The sequence below is a fragment of the Manis pentadactyla genome, chromosome 12, assembly GCF_030020395.1.
Source record: "Manis pentadactyla isolate mManPen7 chromosome 12, mManPen7.hap1, whole genome shotgun sequence".
NCBI classification, from domain to species: Eukaryota; Metazoa; Chordata; class Mammalia; order Pholidota; family Manidae; genus Manis; species Manis pentadactyla.
The window spans coordinates 17,799,202-17,805,201 of record NC_080030.1 but is presented as its reverse complement, the minus strand read 5'-3'; positions in this window follow the sequence as shown (position 1 = coordinate 17,805,201).

The window sequence follows — 6,000 nt, the reverse complement described above, 5'->3', positions numbered from 1 at the left end:
AAAATGTTTTATTGGCGGCTTGTTAATTAGCCTGATAAAGGTTGGCAAAATGGGCTCCCATGGGTGGAATTAACAGTATTCAAATATGTGTATTCATTAAAACATCTGAGACTCACTCCCCAACCTTGTACGGACATGTCTGAAAAACAGAGTTTAAATCCTGAGCGAGTCCTGTGTGAATCTGCAGGATTCAGCTTGCCTGATACCCACCGTGATGCTTACAGGCTCAAAGTAATACAGAACTCTGCCTTTAAGATATTCAAGTTTGTTCTGTTTGGGGTTTTGTTTTAATGCAATGTCAAGGCTGCAGCACCAAAATGGCCAGGATGCTGGCAATTCATGGAACTTACTGGTAGAAATTCTCTTGTACCTGTAAACAAGTTTAATGTTTGCATGGCAGAATTTAACCAGAGACCTTTCATCAGGACCTGCCAGCCAGATGTTGGAGGCATCATCAATCAGGTTCCCTTGAGGTTGCCAGGAGTGACTCCCGTTTTCAGGGGAACCCAAGAGTTGTGTCAGATGTGCTCTGTGTGGGAGAAGCAAGGCTTACCTGGGTCTGCTGGCTTCCAAAGACTGCGAGGACTAAACCCTCACTTTAGAGTCTTGAGCCTCCGTGCCGGGACCTGGCCCAGGTTTGGGGGCTGCCTCCTGCCAAGCTCGCTGTGCCCCCTTCAAGTTCCATCTGCTTGGGAAAGGGTAAGGACAGAGCCCCCCATTTCCCCTCACCCCTACCCCAGACAGACAGTGCAGGATAAACAGGATGGGAAAGGAAGTCACATCAGCCAGGAAGGTCGGTGAAAGCCTCGGTTTAATTGGAGCCAAAGTCAAACGGCTGATAATCGATCAACGGACCCACTGATTGATTGTCAAAGTGGACAACACACAAGCAGCTCACGGGGGTCCTCCACCCTCCTGGGGAAGAGAAGCCTTGATTGGGGGTGGGTGTCCATCCCATCAGTCACACCTGTGGAAGAGGGAGGGCAGGCTGTGCCCGGCGCTCACCCTCTACAGTGACAACTTCCCACCCAATGACAGTGCTGAGTCCCCCCTTTCAGGGCCTATGGTACAGTTTGTATAATACAGCGGGAATTACACAGCCCACCTTCCCCTGACTGGAAGGACAAGTTTATTTTCCCTTTTTGCCTCTACAGAATAATTTACAAACCAACCTTACAGTATGTACAAAAAAAAAAGAAAGAAAAGAAAATCAAAAACCAAGGCCCACTCTGGTGGCTGGCTGGGACAGGAACTACTTCTGCTACGAAAATGAACACTGTACAGCGTCACGGGGGTGGGAGCAGGTGGGACTCCCCCTGGAACGGACAGACAGATGGGAGGCTCGGGGGAGCAGGGAGCTACAGTACCGTGTGCTCGGGGAGGGAATGGGAGAGAGAGGCCCTGCTCTGCCCGGCTGCAGACCCGGGCCACGGGGCATAGCAGAGGGGGAAGTGGGGATGTCTCCTTCCAAACAGTCCCCCATGGCTTGGAAAAAAATGGCCCCGCATCTGTCTGTTGTATTGCTCAGGGACTAGCTAGGCGCAAAGGGTGAGGCTTGGCCAGGTTGGAGCAAAGGAGCAATGACTTTGGTACCAAGGTGGGAATGGGCTGCCCACAAAAGGGGGATGTGGGGGTACACCCTTATTGCTTCCTCCTAGGGCAAAGTGTCAGGGAGGTGGGCAGGAGGATGCTGGGGGTGCCCAGGATGGGGGCTCTGGGCCTGGCCCCACCCTACCCAAGGTGCAGGTGGGAGCCACTGCAACCCCACTCCTATGGCCTTGGAAAGCCTAAGGCAGAAACAAGAGGAGAAGCAGCTAGAAGGAAAGGGGCTGGGAGCCCTCCCCTGCAGACAAAGAAAATGCAAAGTAGAAGGAGAAGGGGGTGGCAAGCAGAGAGGATATCAGGCCCTCTTCAAACCTCAGACCCCAGGCTGGTGGTGTGAGTGTGCCCCCAACAGCCCCTCGCTGCCTCCTGTAGCACACAGGCCCCCGTGCCCATCCCCCTAGTATTGCCAGGTTTGTGCAAAATGAGTCGGAAGACTGGGGAGGCTGCAGTGAACCAGGGAGGGGCTGGAGCTGGGGCCTCCCACAGTGGCACCCCCACCCCACACCCCTGGTGCCGTCCAGATTGGCTGTTCCTGGCTGAGTTCCAGAGATGCTCCAAAATCCAGAAGAAAACCCCGGAGGGAGACGCTGTGCCTGCTGGGGCCCAGGTGAAGGGCCCCGGGAGGCCAGAAGGCTGAGCCTCGAGCCCAGGGTGGAGACAGACGGGGGCAGCCAGGAACAGGAGCGTCTACAGTCGCTGTGTTTCATCCTGATGGTTTTTTTTTTTCTTTTTCTTTTTCTAAAAATGTAACAATTAAAATTCAAAAAATAAAATCCCTTCCAGGACCTCTGCCCCTTGTTCCCCAGCCCCCACCTCCAAAAGGAGGCCCCGTGGATGGGGATGGAGGGAAAGGGGCAAAAAAGAAAAGAGAAAAAACCCCACTTTTCTGTTTTCTTTTTTCTCAGGAGGCCCAAGAGTCTTTGAGGCAGTGGAGGAAGTGGCTGGGGGGTGATGGTGATCAAGGGAGGCAGGGAGGCAGCAGGGAGTAGGGGCTGGGGCTCAGGTGGGGCCTCCAGCCGACCCCCGTCCACCAGGAGCTGGGAGCGCGGGTGGGTCCTTGCCGCATGTCCCTGGGCAGGCACAGCACGCCCTGTGGCAGCCCCGTGCTCTTTTTGGGCCTCCACCTCGGCCGCCGTGGAGGGGAGGCCCAGGAGGCCTGGGGCCTCCTCTAGAGGGGCAGGGTCCTCAAGGCAGGCAGAGGGGGGTTCTCAGGAGACAGGGCCGGGGGGCTGCCGCAGCCTGCGGCACCAATGGGTGCATCTGGGGACATGGCCTTGTCCTGGCCCGTGGTCGTACGATCTGCCGCGTCTGCTTGCTGCGTCAAACCCATTTCCTCTACCTCCACCCCCGTGGATGCATCCTGGGCTGTGGACAGTTCCTCCACTCCCGATGCACCCGGGGTGGTAGACACCTCCTCCTCCTCTTCCTCCTCCAGGGTCAGCTTAAACTGGAACTTATCCGGTGGTGGGGGGTGGCCTGGCCCCCCAGGCTCTCCCTCAGGCGGTGGTGAAGGGCTCTGCCGAATGGCACTGTAGTACCAGTCCCGGTTCTCCTTCAGTGTGTCTAGGATCTCCTGGGCATCTGGGTGGACCAGGTCAGCCCACGTCTCCCACAGCGGGTGCACGATATAGTCAATGAAGCCCACCTGGGAGAGGGGAGGAAGGTACAAACTGGTGGCCTCATGGTGCTGATGGCACCGCCATGCTACGGAATCTAATACAATGTAAAAGATGCTGATAGCATTGGACCCAGCAATCTTACTTCTCCAGACTCACCCTGGAAAAACTCTTGCGTAAGAAAAAAAAAAATCACACATGAGATGTAAATTAAAACTGGAAATACCTGCACATATCCATCAACTGGGGATTCATTTTTATAAATTGTAGTACATCACAGCTATGCATTATGGCATTTTTTGCAGCAGAGAGAAACGAAATAACTTCACGGTAGACTACTACTGGTTAACACCCTGATATGTCTTCCTTCCTTCTTCCAGACAGAATCTGATTTTTCTTGGGCAATGCTTCTCATGTGGCAATGCTGCCCCCCATGTAGCTGAAAACTACATTGCCCACTTCTTTTGCAAATAGAGAATGGCAATGTGACTACCAGTAGCTAGAAGGTATCAGTGGCTGCCTTAGCTGGCAGAGGCCTTTCCTCCCTAGAATACAGCTGGTACGGCTGGAGCTCCTCCTATAGGATGCTTCCAGGGTGGAGACCCGGAAGGCAGGAGGGTGAAAAACTCTCATGTCAGTGTCTTTTACCAGATTGTGTTTCTGTCCCTTTTGTTAAATTAGGTGGGCACTTGATGAAGATGGTTCTTTTCACATCATTTCAAAATCCAATGAAAAACCAAGGACAGTATCAGTGACCAGGTTACAGGGCAACTGAGAGGCAGAATCAAGATGAGGTCTGTAATTAAGAGCTGGGTAAATAGTATTACAGATGCTGTGCAGTTGCTACAAATGAGTTAGAGTTGTGAGCTCAGGTCTACAACTTGCGAGTCCAGAGGCTCAGGTGGCTTGCCTTTTGGAGGGGAAATGTCATTGCCCATCAAGACAGAAAGGGGAAAAAAATGAACAAAGAGAAACTTGACTTTGTGGAGAGGAAGGTCAGGGCCTCCTGAGCCTCGTCAGCCACAGCTGGGATTTAGTGCTGCCAGCTGGCGGCAAGCCCGCCTCTCCGTGGTTTGACCTAGTCACTCAGCAGGTGTGACGTGTTGGGGCGCCCCCATCATCCCAGCATCAGTCCTTTTCCTTCCACCTCCAGCTGCAGGTCATCCAGGCTGGCAGGTGCATGGGCTGGCCAGCCAGGATGACCTTGGGTCTGCAGAGGGCCGCTGAAGTGTGCTGCCACTGGGCCAAGGGCAGCGCATCCCCGGACCGTCCTGGCTGCATCTCTCTTTGTTCACTGCTCTCGTGTGGCTCCAAGGTCACCATCCTCCTTGACGTTCAGTAGGAGCTCACCAGAGAAAGCTTTTGTTCCATGCTGGGTGTCTGGGTCTCGGGGGTTAGGGCTACTTTTCTAACCTTTTAAGTGCCTCCTGTTTTCTTGTACTTAACTTTCTTATTAACTTTCTTCTCATCACCCGTCCTTCATCATGACTTTACCAATCCTCATTGGTACACACATGTGACACAGCACATGCCACGGTGCGGGGACCAGGGAGCTTACAGGATATGTGGTCGAGAAGGGGGACAGCGGCTCTACAGAGCTGTTCCCTGTCCCCACACGTAGTGGGGAGTTACAGAAATGCCCCTGGGGTTTGGGGTGTACTTGGTCTTGCTCCCTGAAGTCATTGTCGGTGTGTACCCCTGCTTACAATCTCCACTTGTCATCAGCAAGGCCCGGCCAGCAAGGAGTTGTGCGTGCGAAGAGAGAGAGAAAGGAAGAGAAGAAGTGTCTCTTCTTGTGCGTCCTCTAGTGCAGGGTCAACTTGTGAGCCCCCGGGAAGACCAGCTCACGCTTTGTGAGCAAATGAGCATTCTTACGTGTTTGGGCAGACCAGCTCTGTTGGCAGATCTGAGCCCCGAGTGATGGGTCACCGTCTCAGGACCAGCGGGGTGACGTCCACAGAGTCCCAGCTTCCAAAGAAGAGAGAACATTTCCAGAATGGTCGGAGTGCACACTGTATCTTTTGAAAGGGCCTCCAGAAGCACTTCCACAAAATGTCTTAAGACAATGGCAGTGCTTTAGAATTAAGCTTCCGGCACTAAGCTTGGAGAAGGAACTCTGAAAACGCACACCGCACCGGGTTCCGGGGCACTTGGCTCATTCACCGTAAAGTCCCATGTGCTCCATTCACTGTGAACTTCTGGTTGGCACAGGCTGCATTTCAGCTCTGGATTCTCAAGGTCTAGTACACAGAGACTGCTCAGTAAATGCTGCCAAATGAGCAAATGCGGTGCAGATGTTTGCTACCTGGGTTATGGTCATACCTTGTTGTTAAAAGTCATACAGAGTTCTGTGCATTTGGGTGGCCTGACACCTTCTTCACATAGGAGCAGCCTGTGGTATATCCATCCGATAGAATAGTATCCAGCAATAAAAAGGAACAAACAAATGAGGTATACTAATCTAAAGGAACTTCCAAACATTTACATTAGACACACAAGACTACATGTTGCATGATTCCATTTCTACAAAATACTCAGAAAAGGCAAATCTGTAGAGACAGAAAGCAGATGTGTGATTGCCTAGGGCTGGGCAAGAGAGAAAGAGCTAACACGTGATGGAAACGCTCTAAACACTGGACACCAACACTTACTCAGGAAAAAGATTCTCAGCAGATTAGGAATAGGGAACTTCCTCAACTTGATACAAAACACCCACAAAACTACAGCTGAAGCCATGCTTATGTTTTTTGGAGACGTTTTAGGTTCACAGTAAAATTGA